This window comes from Delphinus delphis, chromosome 5 (assembly GCF_949987515.2).
Source record: "Delphinus delphis chromosome 5, mDelDel1.2, whole genome shotgun sequence".
Classification (NCBI taxonomy): Eukaryota; Metazoa; Chordata; class Mammalia; order Artiodactyla; family Delphinidae; genus Delphinus; species Delphinus delphis.
This window is the reverse complement of record NC_082687.1, coordinates 105,722,654-105,743,554: the sequence shown is the minus strand read 5'-3', so window position 1 is coordinate 105,743,554 and position 20,901 is coordinate 105,722,654. Positions and strand designations below refer to the sequence as shown.

The window sequence follows — 20,901 nt, the reverse complement described above, 5'->3', positions numbered from 1 at the left end:
ACATGGACATATATACACTACCAAATGTAAAACTGATAGCTAGTGAGAAGCAGCACAGGGAGATCAGCTCGGTGCTTTGTGACCACTTAGAGGGGTGGGATAGGGAGGGTGGGAGGGAGACGCAAGAGGGAGGAGATATGGGGATATAGGTATACATATAGCTGATTCACTTTGTTATAAAGCAGAAACTAACACACCATTGTAAAGGAATTATACTCCAATAAAGAAGTTAAAAAAAAAAAAACAGCAATTCCACTTCCCCCTCAAAAAACCCCCCACAAAAACTGGCCTTTATTATGAGAGGAAAAAACCCCATAAAGTATGACATTAAAGGCTCTCAATGAGCTGATTCCTCTTAAACAATCATCCCTAGTTGGTATTACATCATAAAACTAGTTTTCTGATATTCACCTGAAATTTCCTTTCCATACCCATTTTCCCTAGGGTTGTTAATGCTCTTCCCTCTCACTAGAATAATTCACATTCTTCTTTCTTTTAATCTAAAATTTACTCTGTTTCAAGGACAAATTCAAGAACTGCTTGACATCTTTCCCAACTAAAAATCAACATTCTTTTTTTGTGGCCTTTTACAACAGCTACTGCTTCAGTGTTTCCAATTCAGTAATCCTTTCACTGCAGAAATTATGTTCCTAAAACGTAATATGTTTGGCAAAACCTAGCTGGTAAGATCAAAGTCTCAGTAAACAGGGGATTAAGAAAAAAATTAATTCTTTTAAATCCGTTTTCCTTAAAAAGGAAGTTCTAGAAGATATGTATTCTAAAACAATATAGATTTACTGGAGCTATCTCCTTCTATGGGCTTCCAAATAGGAAATCCTGCTGCTGAAGCTGACTCTCCAAGTTCAACATCAGGTGGCTCTAATCTCTTGAGGAAGCCCTTACTGACCTAGAACTCTGTATTTTGTACATGAAGTTTCTGTTATTTTTTATTTCTTTCTCTCTGTGTCTTTCTTTCTTTCTTTCATCCTTTTCTGTAAATCTTAGCAAAATGTTTGTGCTATTAACTGACCAAACTACTAGGTTACACATCAGTTTTCTGGACTGGTCTTCTTCATATTGTGAAAGTAGAGAACACGCAGGCTTCAGAGATTCAGTGAGATGTCCTACTGAGGAGGATGTACAAAATCTATCATGCTCAGGTCTTTGGGGACACAATTATAAGAATGAGTTATCTCAAAACACTGGTTTCGAAGAATTAATGTATTGCACTTCATTGACCATTCCATTAAAAAACATGAGTCTCACTGTAATAATGAAAAGAAAAACGTTCATTTTTGTTCTGAGACCATCCAGATGTTTGCAAATATTGTTTTCAGTAAATTTTAAAAAATCAGAACTTGGATATAATTTTTTAATTGAATTATAGTTCATTTACAATATTGTGTTAGTTTCAGGTATACAGCAAAGTGATTCAGTTACATACATATATATATATTTCAGATTTTTTTCAGATTCTTTTCCATTATAGGTTATTACAAGATATTGAATATAGTTCCCTGTGCTATCCAGTAAATCCTTGTTTATTTAATATATATAGTAGTAGTGTATAGTAGTGTATATGTTAATCCCTTATTCCTAATTTATCCCACCCCCACTTTCCCCTTTGGTAACCATAAGTTTGTTTTCTATGTCTGTGAGTCTGTTTCTGTTTTGTAAATAAGTTCATTTGTCTTATCTTTTAGATTCCACATATAAGTGATATCATATGGTATTTGTCTTTCTCTGTCTGACTTACTTCACTTAGTATGATAATCTCTAGGTCCATCCATGTTGCTGCAAATATTATTTCATTCTTTTTTATGGCTGAGTAGTATTCCATTGTGTGTGTGTGTGTGTGTGTGTGTGTGTTTGCAAATATTTTCTCCCATTCTGTGGGTTGTCTTTTTGTTTTGTTTTTGGTTTCCATTGTTGTGCAAAAGCTTATAAGTTTGATTAGGTCCCATTTGTTTATTTTTACTTTTATTTCTTTTGCCTTGGGAGACTGAGCTAAGAAAATATTGCTATGATTTAAGTCAGAGACTGTTTTGCCTGTTTTACCCTTTAGGAATTTTGTGATGTCATGTCTTATATTTACATGTTCATGCATTTTGAGTTTATTTTTGTGTATGGTGTGAGGGAGTGTTCTAACTTCATTGATTACATGCCGCTGTCCAGCTTTCCCAACACCACTTGCTGAAGAGACTGTCTTTTCTCCATTGTATATTGTTTCCTCCTTTGTCTAAGATTAATTGACTGTAAGTGCGTGGGTTTTTTTTCTGGGCTATTTTGTTCCATTGATCTATATGTCTGTTTCTGTGCCAGTATCATGCTGTTTTGATTACTGTAGCTTTGTAGTATTGTCTGAAGTCTGGGAGGGTTATGCCTTCAGCTTTGTTCTCTTTCCTCAGATTGCTTTGGCAATTCTGGGTCTTTTGTGGTTCCACATAAATTTTAGGATTATTTGTTTTAGGTCTGTGAAAAATGTCATGGGTAATTTGACAGGGATCACATTAAATCTATAGATTCCTTTGGGTAGTATGGCCATTTTAACGAGGAGATATTTCTTAATTTATTTTCTTCTTCTGAGGATGCTCAGTAGTCAGAATCAGTATTATATTTTAAACTCCAATTGCCTCTCATACTATTTCCCCCCATTTGATTCATTCATTATTTCATTCAGGAATTCATTAAATCTCTGCCTTCGTTGTACTGGTCCCTCAGTCAGGCACGAGTTACAAACACAAATACCTGATTCTCTCTCAAGGAGCTGTCTGGGGGAGAGACAGTATCTGGGAAAGTAATCAATCACCTTCTTTACTGAACTAAAACCAACTACTAACATTTAACCCTCCAGGTGTAAGACAACTGGACCAAGTAGCCTCCCTTTGTCCCATTCAGCTTCACCTTTCAATTGAGCTTCACTTGAATTGCCACCTCCACCTTCATGCTGCCTTCTCAGGGTATGTTATTCTCTTTCAACTAAAAATAATAATAGAAAGACCTTTCTTGGGCTCCCATTAGCACAATGGAGACAGGCTGGGATTTTAAAAGACTTTTTTAAATACTCCAGGTAGAAAAAATAGGAAATTAATAAAATAAAATAACACATAGTTTAAGAACAAAATAATGCCATTTGCAGCAACATGGATGGACCTACAGATTGCCATAATGAGTGAATAAGTCAGACACAGAAAGACAAATATATAATATTGCTTATATGTGGAATCTAAAAAAAGGGTACAAATGAACTTATTTACAAAACAGAAGTAGAGTCACAAATGTAGAAGACAAACTTATGGTTACCAGGGTATAAGTGGGGGGAGGGCTAAGTTGGGAGATTGGGATTGACATATACACACTACTACATATAAAGTATATAATAAGAACTATATTGCACAGGGAATAATAAGAACTGTATAGCACAGGGAACTCTACTCAATACTCTGTAATGGCCTATATGGGAAAAGAATCTAAAAAAATTGGATATATGTGTATGTATAACTGATTCACTTTTCTGTACACCTGAAACTAACACAACATTGTAAATCAACTATACTCCAATAAAATTTTTTTTCAATGGGAAAAATAAACACAAACAACTTAAAAAATAATCTCAGATTTCTGATCTTACCATTGCTAGCTGACTCCTAGAGTGCAGACTCTGTGCTAGTGTTTAGCCTGAGACTGTCATCCTCTTAAGGACCTATAGAAACTGCCCACTTCTGCTACAGTTTTCTGTATACAAAATAGAACTAAAACATAAAACTGGAATTTCTCAGCTTTAAGAAAAACATGTTGCTAACTAAAATAAAAAAGGCAAACAATATTCTCTAAAATAAAAAAGGCAAACAATATATACTCTTAATATATTAAGAGTTTTATAGACTGCTTTTAATTTTAATCAAATGAGTCCCAAATTTTAAACCTCTAAAGCAAAGATTCCAATAGCTAGAGGGTTATTCTAATTCCTCTCCCTATCTTACCTCCACAACTCTAGGATTTAAGAAAAGTCACATTAAACAGCAATTTTCTATAGCAAGTACAGTCATTGAAAGTAATTTTCAGGCAATTATAGTATGGGCTGATATAAGATTTATGGGATGAAGTACTATGCCAAAACATTTCCTCTAATAAGTGCAACCCACCAGGTTAAAAATTTTCAAATTTTATTAATTTTGTTAACAGCAGTACAAATCAGTGTAACTTCCCACATGAGATGTGCACAGATGTTGTAAGAGGTGACTGTGGCATAATTACAAAGCATAATGAATGTAGAGCTCCAGTTCTGGGCACAGCTGACTGACAGACAATGCGTCTCTGTTGTGTGTAACACAATGCAGGCTGCTTATCCTCTCCACAAACCTCAGATTTCCTCATTCTAGATGATCTCTAGTGTCTCTCTCAGCCCTGAATTCCATAATTACTCTGCCAGGTATCGTAGGTTTGCCTCCTCCAAATTCAGCTAGCTCTCTGCCCTGGTGGTGACCTGCATAGGGTACATCAACAGGCTTCCTTGCCCTCTGGCATCTGGATGGGTTTGGTCAGGGAAAAGCCCCAGCAGGAGATCAGATAGATGGTAATAATAAAGGAGAATGAGGGCAGGGTAATTTTACTCTCCTCTCACCCCTTCAGTCACTTGAGGCTGCCTCTGTCTCTTGCCTGAAGGTTTCTGCCCCTCTCAAAGCAGCTTGCTCTATGGACTTTCTCTTTTCTTTTTCCTCTTTGTGTCCAATCAGGCCTAGAGATAGAAACAGCTCTGTGGCTACTAATGCCAAGTTCCTGCCCTATCCCTTTACAGTTAAGACATCCTGCCTACAACTTTATAATTAATGTCTCTACATATAAACCCCCTCAAATATTCCCAATTTGAATGTGTCATCTTTTCCTTTCTGGAATCTGACTCATACAATCACTTTTTATAGAATTGGATCAAGAATGTAAGTCAGAATCTGATGAAAAGTAACTATAAATGTGAATATTGCTTATTAAAGAGATTTAAGGTCACTTGAAAGAAACTTATCAAAAGCACTTCTTTCATAAAATTATTTTAAAACACTTTTTGGTTAGATCATAGTAGTCCAACAATTACCTGATTTTACAGTAAACCATCTAGATTAGATGAAAGCAGAGAGGCGTGACTGGAAAGTCATTTTGTTTAACACTGCCTTTGACAGCTTGGTTTTCCTTCCTTTCCTTGTTGCTGAAAAAATTTAAGTATGAATAGGTACCCTGGGCATGAAAGTATTTAGTTAATAAAGTTGTTTTAGAAAAAAAAAAAAAAAGGGGAGGGCTTAGCCCTATCTAATCTCTCCCCTGCAAAAAACCCTGTAGTTTTTCATGCATGTCTAGTTTGTTAGATGTGCACACTGCCACAAAAATATTAATACTTTTGTTTTCTCATTGCAGTAGACAAAGAGTAAAACTGTCATGTAAAATAATTTGTTTTAGAGGACATTAAACTAAATGAAATAAGTCAAAGGCAAATACTGTATGATCTCACTTATACTGAAGTATTTTTAAAAAATACAAAAAAATAAATTATTTGTTTTAAGATAAGGAATTGTCCTAGAAATTGAGTTTACCCTAGTATTATAAAATATTTGTTATGTGATCATATATGTATATGTATAGCTGATTCACTTTGTTATAAAGCAGAAACTAACACACGATTGTAAATCAATTATACTCCAATAAAGATGTTAAAAAAATTAATTTTTTTAATAAATAAGTAAATAAAACATCAAACCCTGTTATTACAGTACCCATCAGAAAAATTCTGAAAGAAAAAAATGGAATGAAATTCTTAGGAAAAGTCTTATCTTAAAATGGGTACACATCTCCAGCCCTAAGAGAACTTGGTGCTGCTAAAAACTTAGCAGGACTAGAAGGATGCTCCAGACCTACCGACCAGGTAAGTCTTGTTGAATTAAAATGGTCCCATCCCAACTACATTTCAACACAAACTAAAGAGATCTGAACCTTTGCCTAGTACTGGTTTTCAGAAATAAGTACTTCATTACTCACATAAACCTATTTCAATCTGTTGAAGCCATTTGATCTCTGAAACATACTAATAAACAATATTCACCTGAATGGATAATTTGAGGTTTCTTATCAGTGAATTAATAATATTCCTAAAACAAACCATGGTAACTTTCAAACTTGCCTAGTGCTATAATAAATGACTTAGTGAAGTTAGGAATAGACCCAAATCTCCTTGATTGTTCAATAAATTCTCAATTTGTTCATTTGTACACAGACAAAAAGTTTCCAAATAATTTCATACTCTCCATATGACCTAATTAATAAATTCAGATAATTGCTTACTCACATAGATACTTCCTCACATCAAACACTTTTATTTATTTTGTTTTAAAAAGCAACACTCTTAGAAGATTCCATGTAATCCACCTTAGATAAACTGGCCATTAAAACCTTTCTTGGTAACCAGTCATCATGGGCTCTGCTTGCAAAGTACTTAAAAACATGGTCTATAAATAGGGTTCTTGAAGTCTAATCCTAAAGGATAGAACAAAGCATAACGTAATACTGGAAGGAATTACAACAAATCTAACTCCAGGAGAAAAAAAGACTTTTAACTTTTTCTTTAATCACATGCCATGATTAAGTGCACTTAAAAAAAAAAAAAAGCATTGTATTTTCCTACAAAGACAGCCCAGTTTCATGGCTTAAAAACAGAAAAGGAAAAAAAAAAGAGATAAGAAACCCAGTGAGCCCAATGCTATGTGGATATAAGGTACCAAAGCTGTGAGACCATTTTACCAATGCTCCCCTAGTTAAAGAATATCTGCCTCTCTGGTTGATACTGGCCGGCACTTATTTTTGTTGCAGACATGGAAGTAATAAAACTTGAATTTAATCTTGCTACTCTTTTTCAGGCCTTGTTTACAGCAAAGTGGCTCCAGACGATTTAGCTAGTAGTACATTATACACCTGGGTCATTTCCACACCTGAGCTGATTTAAAGTTCAAAATAAACTTAATCACTCAACCATTTTGACAGCCAAAACAAAACACTCAGTCCTACGTTTCAGTACTTTGAAATACAAATGTATAATTGAAATTGGACACGACTAAACTTTCAGTATGAAAGATCTCTCTCTACTTCTCCTCATGAACATAACATCCCTCTCTATCACCATAACATATGTAACACCATGACAGCTTCAAGGAACCCTGAAGTTTTCTGGTGGCAGCCAGGAGCCCTAGTGCAAACTATCAGCCAGGATTTATACTAGGGCTATTCCTAGATCATACCAATTAATATTCTGAAGCAATGTTCATATAAAAAGACTCAAATTATGTTATGCTTGACTCTCCATTTCTCTAGGAGCTTGAGAATAGCAACCTGTGAAATGGACTGTCTGTCAAAGTTAAAGTCAAGGTTTAACTGTGTATATTAGCATTGCATTGTTATTCATTTTGTAGTTCTTGCCTTGTATCAAACTATCATTTGATTTATAAATAGTCTCTAGAAGTTTTCTGATATTTTTGAAAAAGATGAGCTGAGAAATAATTTCAGTATTCTTTATTTTCTTGATCTTTCCAATTTCTACTTAAATTCTATTTTTAACTTTTTATTTTGAAATAATTATAGGCTCACAGGAAGTTGCAAAAATATTACATAGAATCCTGTGAACCCTTCATCCAGTTTCCCCAATGGTGACATCTTATATAATTACAGTACAATACCAAAGCTGAGAAATTATTTTTAGTACAATACTGTTAACCACAGACCTTGCTCAGTTTTCACCACACGCCTTTATTTGTGAGCATATGTACAGTTTTATGCAATTTGATCCCATGTATAGGTTCACATAACCACCTCATCACCACAATGGAACTCCCTTGACAGTAGCACCCCTCCACGGCCATTCCTGTTGCCTGCCAACCATTAATCTGTCTCCACCTCCCTAGTTTTATCATTTTGAGAATGTTAAATAAATGCAATCATATAGTACACGTAACTTTTCGAGACGGGCTTTTTTTCATTAATCATAATGTCTTTGAGATCCATCCAAGTTGTTACAAGTATGACTAAGCCATTCCTTTTTATTGCTGAGTAGGATTCTATAGCAAGGACACACCAGAATTTGTTTAATCACGTACCCATTGAAGGACATTAGTGTTATTTCCAGTCTGAGGTTATGATGAATAAAGTTGCTATGAACATTCAGGTGCAGGTTTCTGAACGAATATAAGTTTTCATTTCTCTGGGATAAATGCTCAGCAGTGCAACTGTCTTGTGGTAATTGTATCTGTAGTTTTGTAAGAAAGTACCAAACTATTTTCCAAAGTGGTTGCACCATTTTACATTCTTACCAGCAAGGTATGAGTGATTCAGTTTCTCCACATCCTTGTCAACATTTGCTCTTGTTACTTTTTTAATTTTAGCCATTCTGATAGGTGTGTAATTATATCTCACTGTAGTTTTAATTTACATTTCTCTGATGGTTAAGAAGCAGAAATTTTTTCATGTGCATAGTGCCAACTATATATCCTCTTTGATAAAATGTCTGTTCATGTCTTTTGCTCATTTTCTAATTGGATTCCTTGTTTGTTTGTTTTTTACAGCTGAGTTTTGAGAGTTCTTTGTACATTCCAGATTCAAATTCTGTGTCAGATTTGCATGTATTTCTGGTTTGCAAATATTTTCTTCTAGTCTTTAGCTTCTTTTATCATCCTCATAACAGAATCTTTGGCAAACATTTTAAATTTTGATGAAGTCCAACCTATCAAAATTTTTTTATGGATTGTGCTTTTGGTGTCATGTATAAGAATTCTGTTTCTACTCCCAGTTCCCAAAGTTTTTTTATATTTTTCCACATTTTCTTCTAAAGTTTTATAGTTTAAAATTTTACATTTAAATTTATGATCCTTTTTGAGTTAACTTTTACATAAGGGATGCATTTTGATATTCATTTTCTTTGCCTATGGATGTCCAATTGATCCAGCAACATTTGTTGAAGAGACTGTCCTTCTTTTATGCCTTTTTTAAGGTTCTCTATTCTGTTCTATTGATCTATATGATGTCTACCTCTCCAACTACCATAGCTGTACAGGAAGTCTTAACATGGAATAGAATGATTCTTTCTACCATTTTTTTTTTCTAAATTCTTTTTTTCCATATAAAACTGAGAATAAGCTTGTCTATATCTACTAGAAATCTTGTTGGGATTTTGATAAAAGTTACATTGAACCTATAGATAAATTTGAGGAGAATTTGATTAAATTATTTAAAGTGCTACTTCATGTGAAATTTTAACAGGTATATCATTTTTTTAAAGGTTTAAATTAAAAAGGTTTAAATAAACAAAAATCAATGAATTATTATTACACATTTACAGTTGACCTGTGATTTGAACTGCACAGGCCCACTTATAGGTGGATTTTTTTTCACAGTAATACAATAGTATTAACTGAATCCACAGTTACTTGAATCTGTGGATGCAAAACCGCAAATATGAGAGGACCCTTGTATACCAAGGGCTGACTAAAAGTTATACAGGGATTTTCAACTGCAGGAAGGATTGGCACCCCTACCCTTGCGTTTTTCAAAGGTCAACTACATAACAAAAGTGTGTATTTTACATAGTTCTCTTTTTCTTATTTAAACTTTTAACATTTCACATGAAGAAACTTTAAACCTTTTAAAATTCCACATGAAGAAAGTAACACTGAAAAAATAAAGATAACTTTCCACTAGTTCTCTACCTCTTTATATTACCTTCCTTTCAAATAAAGATTACAATACAGTACATTAATTCTTTTTAATTAAAACATTCACCTAATGGTTACTCATTCAAACTTACATAAAAAAATTCCTACCATCAGTATAACCTCTCTTGATTACCAAGTACAATTAATTAGTACAATTAATTAGTTTATAAAAGACCACCATTTTTATATAAGGAGTGTCTAATGCTATAATAATTGGAAGAATTTGCCTAGTAAAAATTTACACATCTCTCTGCCAGTTTCAATTCCTTCTACTATTACTTTAGCTGACTAACTTTCTACTAGAAAAGGAGATGAATTTAACACGTGGTCTGCTTTATATCATTTGTATACATAATATATAATAATATAATACATATGTGATATATCTCTCTATCGCAGTCTCTACATCTATATGTATTCGTGTTTGGCACTAAATCAAAAGAGCACCACTAAGCAAACAGCAAACTTGTTCTTTGCAACTTTGTTATATTTTAAAACATTTAACATAAATTCTGTCTATATTTATACATACTATGTTTTAGAGGCTTTTAGCTTCAGATTAAAATGCAGTTTAAATACAAGATTGTATTACTTTTGGTAAAGCACCAAAATTCTTGTTGAGAACCTCACTCTTGAAAGGAGAGAAAACAGTTACAAATTTGTAGAGTTCTGAGTCAAATATGGTCAGGTTTTGAATTTCACAGCTAAGTATAACTTAGAGAAATGAAAAACATTTATGTTAGAGAATTTCTTCTCCAGAAAAGTGGGGAGAAAAAACCCCCCAAAAACCTTTGATCTCATTCTCTTGGTGTGCTTTTAGTATTTTAAGTGCCAAAAAGTTCAAAATGTAACAGCCTTATAGTCTAAAGTTATTCAATATAAATAAAGTGTTGGAGACTATATCCTTACATTGTCTCACTGGAGAATAATTTTTTTAAAGTAGGAAAACAAATATGCTAATTTTGAGTCTCATCGTAAGAATCTAGGACAAGTATTTCAGGAAAAAAAATTTCTTGAAAGAGACAGTTACTTTTATTTACATTATCAAGATATTTCTACTTCCACTTATATTTGCTAGCATATTTGGCTTAAAGTAGAAGTTTTCATAGTTACCAGATGGTCCAGAGGTATGCACAAATGCTTATATTTGATGTACTCCGTGCTAAGGGCCAAAAAATAATTCTTCAGGTTGTAAAAAAAAAAAAAAAAAAAAATTAGAAAACTTTGATCTTGTTCATCTTACTTTGGTGGCAATCAAAGCAGCCCATGCATGCACGATACCAGTTACCTGGAGTGAAACTTCACACCCTGTGGTCCCCAAAGCAGCAGAAGCAGCATTAGTTGATACTTTTTAGAAATGAAAATTCTAGGGCCTGTTCTCAGACTCTGGGGTAGGGCCCATCGATCTGTTTTAACAAGCCATCCAAATGATTCCAATGGATGTCCTAGTTTGAGAAGCAATGGTTTAGGACAATGTAGCATTCTTATACCCTGACTAGAGACTCTAAAACAAACTTTTATGTTTTCCCCAAAGGAGGGCAATGCTTATATTACAGATGAGACAATTCTTCATTATGGTGAACTTTTAGCATCCCTGGTCTTCTGGCACAAACAGCAATAAATAATGCTATTTACCATATCCTTTAGCATTGGTAAGAACGTTGTTAAGAATCACTGATAGAGGAAAAGGCTCTGTTTAGTCCTTCCATTCTCCACATTGGATACAACTCTCTCCAAAGACCTTGACCACACCCTTCCCTTCCATCACTTCTGCTGGAAAAAGAAAGGGTGACCCTGTTGGTTTATAGAAGCATATAACAAAGAGGTCAGGGGAGGGCAGAGACTTTGCACTGAGGCCAACTTTTACTAGTTATATCATGTATCACTGTCTTATTTTATATTTTTTCCTAACGTCAAGGATCAGTCATTCTTTTACACCCCAAATACTCTATGGAAAACAAATGGAGGGAAAAAATGAGTATTTACATAAATGATCCTCATCAGGATACACTTTTAAATTTAAAAACCTCAGTCATCTATAAGTGCTATATATAAAGGTTGATAAAAAGGAACATCTCACTACTAATTGAATAATCTGCCGCTAGGATTGAAAAATGATACATTCCCTTAGAACCATAAATTCAATCAGTGACTTACATAACAGGAACTAAAATATAGCAGGTTGTAATTCTTGTTCTAAGAATTCATACATACCTGTCCCAAGCAAATGAAATCTACTAGGTTTAAAACCCTCTTGAAAGGTGAGATCTTACTACCTCCTTCTTGTAAAACTCTGCCATTAAATTTTTCTTTTATCTCAGCTGATAAGTATATACTCTAAACTGGGGGGCAGGGGGTAAGGGTGAATGAGTGGTTATGTTTAAAGTTTTTAGATACCACCCTCATATCAGTATCCCTAGGAGTTAGTGCTCTCATGTACCTCAAAAGCAAAACCAAGGCCTTATGTATACCTAAGTGGGCCATATTTCGAAGACAGTGCAACTCTGAATATAAGAATAAAAGAGATTGAGGGGGCAGAGCATCCTCCCAAGGTACAGGGTGCTGAGCACCTCTATCATCACAGTGATCCAGAGCCATGTGGCTGACAGGGCCTTGGTGCTCCAGCCTGGTTTCAGGCCTGAGGCTCCAAGGTGGGAAAGCCGAGTTCAGGACACTGGACCACCAGAGACCTCCTGGCCCCACTTAATATCAATCAGCAAGAGCTCTCCCAGAGATCTCCGTCTCAATGCTAAGACCCAGCCCCAGCCAATGGCCACCAAGCTCCAGTGCTGGACGCCCCATGCCAAACAACTAGCAAGACAGTAACACAACCCCACCCATTAGCAGAGAGGCTGCCTAAAATCACACTAAGGTCACAGACACCCCAAAACACACCACGGGATGTGGTCCTGCCCACCAGAAAGACAAGATCCAGCCCTACCCACCAAAACACAGGCACCAGTCCCCTCCACCAGGAAGCCTACACAACCCACTGAACCAACTTTACGCCCTGGGGGCAGACACCAAAAACAACGGGAACTACGAATGTGCAGCCTGCGAAAAGGAGACCCCAAACAGTAAGTTAAACAAAATGAGAAGACAGAGAAATACGCAGCTGATGAAGGAGCAAGGTAAAAATCCACCAGACCAAACAAACGAAGAGGAAATAGGCAGTCTACCTGAAAAAGAATTCAGAATAATGATAGTAAAGATGATCTAAAATCTTGGAAATAGAATAGACAAAATGCAAGAAACATTTAACAAGGACCTAGAAGAAAAAAAGATGAAACAAGCAACGACGAACAACACAATAAATGAAATTAAAAGTACTCTAGATGGGATCGATAGCAGAATAACTGAGGCAGAAGCACAGATAAGTGACCTGGAAGATAAAACAGTGGAAATAACTACCGCAGAGCAGAATACAGAAAAAAGAAGGAAAAGAACTGAGGACAATCTCAGAGACCTCTGGGACAACATTAAACACACAAACAATCGAATTATAGGGGTCCCAGAAGAAGAAGAGAAAAAGAAAGGGACTGAGAAAATATTTGAAGAGATTACAGTTGAAAACTTCCCTAACATGGGAAATGAAATAGTCAATCAAGTCCAGGAAGCACAGAGAGTCCCATACAGGATAAATCCAAAGAGAAACACGCCAAGACACATATTAATCAAACTGTCAAAAATTAAATACAAAGAAAACATATTAAAAGCAGCAAGGGAAAAACAACAAATAAGATACAAGGGAATCCCAATAAGGTTAGCAGCTGATCTTTCAGCAGAAACTCTGCAAGCCAGAAGGAAGTGGCAAGACATATTTAAAGTGATGAAAGGGAAAAACCTACAACCAAGATTACTCTACCCAGGAAGGATCTCATTCAGATTTAACAAAGAAATTAAAACCTTTACAGACAAGCAAAAGTTAAGAGAATTCAGCACCACCAAACCAGCTTTACGACAAATGCTAAAGGTAAAACAATCCTGAGAAAGAAAAATGGAGGTGGAGGAATCAGGTTCCTTGACTTCAGACTATACTACAAAGCTACAGTAATCAAGACAGTACGGTACTGGAACAAAAACAGAAATATAGATCAATGGAACAGAATAGAAAGCCCAGAGATAAACCCATACACATATGGTCACCTTATCTGTGATAAAGGAGGCAAGAATATATATTGTAGAAAAGACAGCCTCTTCAATAAGTGGTGCTGGGAAAACTGGACAGCTACATGTAAAAGAATGAAATTAGAACACTTCCTAACACCATACACAAAAATAAACTCAAAATGGATTAAAGACCTAAATGTAAGGCCAGACACCATCAAACTCTTAGAGGAAAACATAGGCAGAACACTCTATGACATAAATCACAGCAAGATCTTTTTTGACCCACCTCCTAGGGAAATGGAAATAAAAAAAAAATAAACAAATGGGACCTAATGAAACTTAAAAGCTTTTGCACAGCAAAGGAAACCATTAACAAGATGAAAGGACAACAACTCAGAATGCGAGAAAATATTTGCAAATAAAGGAACTGACAAAGGATTAATCTCCAAAATTTACAAGCAGCTCATGCAGCTCAATATGAAAAAAACAAACAACCCAATCCAAAAATGGGCAGAAGACCTAAATAGACATTTCTCCAAAGAAGATATACAGATTGACAACAAACACATGAAAGGATGCTCAACATCACTAATCATTAGAGAAATGCAAACCAAAACTACAGTGAGGTATCACCTCACACCGGTAAGAATGGCCATCATCAAAAAATCTACAAACAATAAATGCTGGAGAGGGTGTGAAGAAAAGGGAACCCTCCTGCACTGTTGGTGGGAATGTAAATTGATACAGCCACTATGGAGAACAGTATGGAGGTTCCTTAAAAAACTAAAAATAGAACTACCATATAACCCAGCAATCCCAAGGCTGGGCATACACCCTGAGAAAACCATAATTCAAAAAGAGTCATGCACCACAATGTTCATTGCAGCACTATTTACAATAGCCAGGACATGGAAGCAACCTAAGTGTCCATCGACAGATGAATGGATAAAGAAGATGTGGCACATATATACAATGGAATATTACTCAGCCATAAAAAGAAACGAAATTGAGTTATTTGTAGTGAGGTGCATGGACCTAGAGTCTGTCATAGAGAGTGAAGTCAGAAAGAGAAAAACAAATACCGTATGCTAACACATATATGGAATCTAAAAAAAAAAAAAAAAAAAGTGGTTCTGATGAACCTAGGGTCAGGACAGGAATAAAGACACAGACGTAGAGAATGGACTTGAGGACATGGGGAGGGGGAAGGGTAACCTGGGACGAAGTGAGAGAGTTACATGGACATATATACACTACCAAATGTAAAACAGATAGGTAGTGAGAAGCAGCTGCATAGCACAGGGGTTCAGCTCGGTGCTTTGTGACCACCTAGAAGGGGTGGGATAGGGAGGGTGGGAGGGAGACGCAAGAGGTAGGGGATATGGGGACATACGTATATGTATAACTGATTCATTCTGTGATACAGCAGAAACTAACACATTGTAAGGCAAACTCCAATAAAGATGTTAAAAAACAAAAAAGAAGAGATTATAACTGGAACAACACCTAAGCAACTATCTTTTTATTGCCTTTCTCTTCTATAAGGTTATGCTTCTGACTCTCCTCCCTTCTACGTGATTGATGTGGTTATTAGGGACTAGGAGCCACTCCTAATACAGGAACCAGCCATGTAAAAACTACTGGAGAACAGAAAGGCCGTAGGGAAATATCGATGGAGTGTGACTTAGAGCAGCTCTATTCTAGGTCTTAAGGCAAAAGACTATATCCATTCTTTCTTTCATACTCAGAGGGCAAAAATTCAAAGGTCAAGAACAAAAGGTGTCTCTGGACTTAACAAAATGAGTCTTCAGGTTCACAGTATTTATCCTAGTTCATTAGAGTAAGAAATCACAGGTATGTGAGGACAACAGGTAGTAGAGAACATGCAATTGCCTGGATCTTCTCAGTGCAGGGAAATGTTGGTTGAAGATTTTCTATCAGGGGACATGACTAATACTAACTTAAACATTTCATTTTTCACTTTTCATAGTTCATCTTCCATAGAACCATCTGATCACAGTTACCTGCATGAGAACTGTGACCATATACCCTCAATTCAAAGATGAAAATAACTGCAAACAAATTGGAACTCAACTTAGTAGGTGTATTTTTCACAGAGATATGGGTAAAGCAACTCAAATTACTGTCCATATATTCTAGGACTGAACAAATGAGCAAATACATAGGTGATGTTTGGTGCTTTAATTTTTACTGTTGGAAAATGTAGATACAGATACTGAATTCAGAAAAACTAGGAAGAATCTTGTGGTATCGGATTGGAATTAGAGGTATCTGCATAAACTCATGATTTTCAATATATGTAGATAATAGACATAGATATATAGATATAGTAGGTATTGATGTGTATGATTATGTATGTGTGTGTATGTAGATGTTATGTATACATACAGCTATTTCCTAATGAATCTGTCTATATATACATCTCTCTACCGAAAGAACCTAGAAGCAATACTGTTGGCAACGAGCATACCTAGTGCCCAAATCGTAGTTTCTAAATACTATTCTCTACTAAAAGAAACAAGGGCTCCTTGGAGAAACAGTTGATTCTATGGCTGGGGCAGGGAAATGACAAAATGAGCCTGTAATTATTTTGTTATGCCAGAAATTAAGGACATGATCATAGAATGATTGGGGCATTTCCAAAGGATCAGGAGCCAGCTTGAAGGCACCTACAACCTGGGACAACTTGAGCACTGAAATTAATAATGACAGTGATATATTATAACTTATTTAATAAAACAAAAATTCATGAGTCAAAAGAAGGAAAGAAAAGAAAGAAAGAAAGAAAGAGAGAAAGAAAGAGAGAAAGAAAGGGAAGAAAGACAAAAAAGAGAGAAAGAAGACTTTCTTACAGTAGAGTGGCAACTAATAAATATAGAATATGGTGGAGTTGAAAAATCACTATTTTGCAACTATCACAGGCAAGAAAGCATCAAACGAATATAAATCGGTGAGTGAAAGTTTGAAAAGAAACAAGTTATTATGTAGTCTGGAATATCTCCCCATGAACTACTTATTAATTCAGTAGAGCAAAATAGTAACATTAGAGTAGAGACACCTGGCAGACTCCACCTTAAACAAATGATTAAAGTTAACATCACTGGGCCCAAACAGACATAATATGCCTCCTGATAATGAGGCACTGAGAAGGACACAACATCATTTCTGTGTTGTTCCTGCCCAAAATGTGTAACTTTAATCTAATCATGAGGAAAACATCAGACAAATCCATATGGAGAAATATTCTACAAAAAACTGGCCTGAACTCTTCAAAAAAGTCCATGGTATGAAAGACAAAGAAAGGCTGAGAAACTGTTTCACATTAAAGGAAATTAAAGAGACATGACAACTAAATGTACTACAATCTACTGAACTGAATAGTAGACAATAGTATGTACTGAATTAAATATCCTATTTTGATCATTGTACTATGGCTATATAAGAAAATGTTCTTGTTCTTAAAGGAGACAGTTAAGTATTTAGAAGTGAAGAGTCATGATGTCTGCAACTTACTCCTAAAAAGTCCATTTAAAGATATGTAATAATAATAATATTAACAATGATAACTATAAGAATGATAATGTAAATTAAATATTCAGTTCTGTTTTCTTAAAACTAAATAATCCCAATTATTTTAGCCTTTTAAATCTATATGAGACAAAAACGTTGCATGGTTTAATTAGAAACTTGGGAAGTTAAAAAAAGGATCTATAGTCTCAATCCAATTCAATTTAATAAAAAATTATTGAGGACCTATCCACAGGAGTCCTATATTTAAAGAGCTCACAGTTTATTGGAGAAGGAAAACATGCATGTAAACTAGTATAACAGAAGTATTCTATAAGTATCAAAATGAAGTATAAGAAAGTACTAAAGGAATGTTGAGAGAAAATGATTGACTACTGACTACTACTGACTACTCTGACTACTATATTAGTATTATTTAACATTTACTATTATAGTTAGGCACTGTACTGTTTTATATATTAATTCATTGAATGTACTAACAATCTCATGAGGTAGGTAGTATTATTATCCCCATTCTACAGATGAGGCCATTGAGGTACAGAGAATTGTCAGTTGAGAAAACAGAGAATTCAGACATTCTCAGTAGAGAATCTGGCCATAGGTTACCTAGCTAGCTAGTAGCCCAAGTTTCAAACTCAGGCAGGCTGACTCCATAATCCATGAAGAAGGCTTAATGAAGGAAGCAGCATTTGAGTTAATCCTTAAAAGATGATAATAATTTCAGTGGAATGGGAAGAAGAAAGAAGAATATATAAGGCTGGAGGAAAAATAATGGTGAAGGCAGGGAGACAGTAAATATAGATTGTATAAGGAACAGCAAAAAGTTCAGGGAATGTTATGTAAGATGTAGGGAGAGAAATGGGTGAGAGCAGAGGATAAGAGACTAGACAGGCTTATGAAATATATTAGACTCCATCATGAGAATTAATATAATATAGTCTTTGATGGTAAAGAAGCTGATTCTTATAATATGCACCACAATCTTGATGTAACTCAATACAGTCAGTATACGCAGTCTGTGAAACATCTAAATGAACCAAGTACCAATAATACCTTATTACAATTCAATTTCTCCTAAAAGACGGTACCAGAGCACAAATCATGAGAACACATTCATAGTGACCTCTGCACCTCTATGTGAATAATTTCATTTCACAAAGATCCTATGACTATGCAATATTGAAACTGCCAGAACTGAAAACAGAACATCTAAAATGCCACAATTCTACCTTAGTTTAACAAGACTATAAACGTTTAGGAAACAGTAAATGAAATGTGAGTACACCATGTAGCTTTGCTGTTATAGCTCCATCTTTGTCATAATATTTATGAAAACAAGGTGATCCAATTAAAGGGATATAATGAGTAATATATTCCATGAGCTCCATTAGATATGCACTTCTAACCAGTAAAATGACTAGACACGAATGCTTAATGTCAACTTTGAGTTGTTAGCAGATGTAATTGAGTCCTCATATTAATAAGTGAAAATATTATTTTGCCTTCATAGCAGACATTATAGACAAAGCAAAGCATGTGGCACTTAAAAGCTGTTTTAATTTTTAATATAAATATTAATAAAAATATGACTTTTATTTAGTAAATTATAGGTTTAACCCATTCGGAATCTATACTATAACTGAAGAGTATAGAAAATTTAATTGCACATAAAAACAAACATTTAAGCTTTGTAAAATGTCAAAATATTTTAAAGTAAAACATTAACAAATTCATTAGTGACTATTTTTCATATATTTAATAAAAGACAAAAAATAGATTTCATTTTTATACAAATATCTTTGCAACAGAGTTCTTAACTATCCAACATAATCTTCTTCCATTTTGGAACAATACTAAAGTATTTCCTCGATTGACAGAACAGAATTGATTAGTAAGATACAGGCAATATCAGGAAGCATCATAGAAGAGAAGAATATGAAAAAGGAAGACAAATGATTTCAAAGAGCATTTGAAAAATCAAAACATATTTGGATTAGTATAAAACTAAAGAATACATGAACAGTTAAAGAAATAGAACATTGAGCTAAAAAAAATTCTTCACCTAAAAATACCTACAATGGCATTTAAAATTCAACAATCATCCTTTACATGTCTAACTGGACTTCTGAGAGTAAGGAAAATCCATAGGGCCTTAAAAAGGGGGATAGGAACTAAAAAGTAGTGTAATAATCTTGAACTGACACTATAGCTCCCTGGAGGGTATTTGCTGACAACAGAGATCTAGGCTTTAACAGCAAGACAAAGAAGATAGGCTAGTCCTTGATCCCTAGCATGATGGAGAGTTGAAACTAATATCACTACATGAAAGCAGAAACCTTGAAAAGCTATATTGATTATGAAAAAATGCATTGAAAAACAAAGAGTTCTACCCAACAGCAAAGGAAGGTGAAAAAAGTTAACTTTTCTGTTTAAACCTCAGTCCCAGACAGAAAAGGCTGAAGGAATCTCAACGTGAAAAAATAATATGTTAAGATCTAGTGCCTTAAGTTAAATACTTTAAGATGTCTGGCATAAACAAATATAAATCCTTTCCATGGGAATTCATTCCTATCCCAGGCCCCACAAGATTCCAAGATTTAAATAACCAAAAAAATCAATTTATAATCTAAAATTACAGAACTAATAGGGATATGAGACACTGGCAGTGAAGTCAACAGAAACAACAAACAGCAGAATTAGACCTCTATGAACATCAGCTATTAGAAATAATAAATACAGAATATAAAATCACTATGTTAAAATACACAATATAAAATCACTATGGTTAAACAATTATAAAAAGAGGAAACTGAAACATGAACAAGGAAAAGTTTATTATCAAAACAAACCAAATATAGTTTTTAGCAATAAAAATATTATTTAACTAAAAATCTAACTATCAAAATATTTTTTCAAACAATATTTTAAACAATTGGAAATGATTATGAACTGGTTATCAGATGATGAAGGAATTTTTGCTGATTCTTATAAAGCGTGATAATGACGTGATTATTTAAGATGTCAATATTTTTTAGATGTGTGTACTATAGTATGATGTGTTATCTGGGATAGGCTTCAAAATACTTCAGCAAAGACAAAAAAAGGAACAGATGAAGCAGTGTAGGAAAATATGAGAAATATTAAATCAGAGCAATGTGTATCTGTAAAATTTTGTAATAAAAATAAAATGAAAACTCAGTGGATAGTATGATCAGAATATTAGATATAGACAAAGAGAGAACTAGAGAACTAGAAGATGGATCTGAAGAGGGTATCCAGATTATGAGTAATATTTAAAGATTAAAAAAAAGGGGCTTCCCGGGTGGCGCAGTGGTTAGGAATCCACCTGCCAATGCAGGGGACACGGGTTCGAGCCCTGGTCCGGGAAGATCCCACATGCGGTGGAACAACTAAGCCCGTGCACCACAATTACTGAGCCTGCGCTCTAGAGCCTGTGAGTCACACCTACTGAAGCCCATGCGCCTAGAGCCCGTGCTCCACA

General features: G+C 34.7%; 1 protein-coding gene across 2 annotated transcripts in view; it reads right to left on the bottom strand.

Annotated features, from left to right (window-relative positions):
• The window catches only part of GSTCD (glutathione S-transferase C-terminal domain containing), a 131,374-nt gene that overhangs the window by 90,747 nt on the left and 19,726 nt on the right, over nucleotides 1–20,901 (bottom strand). The window lies entirely within an intron of this gene.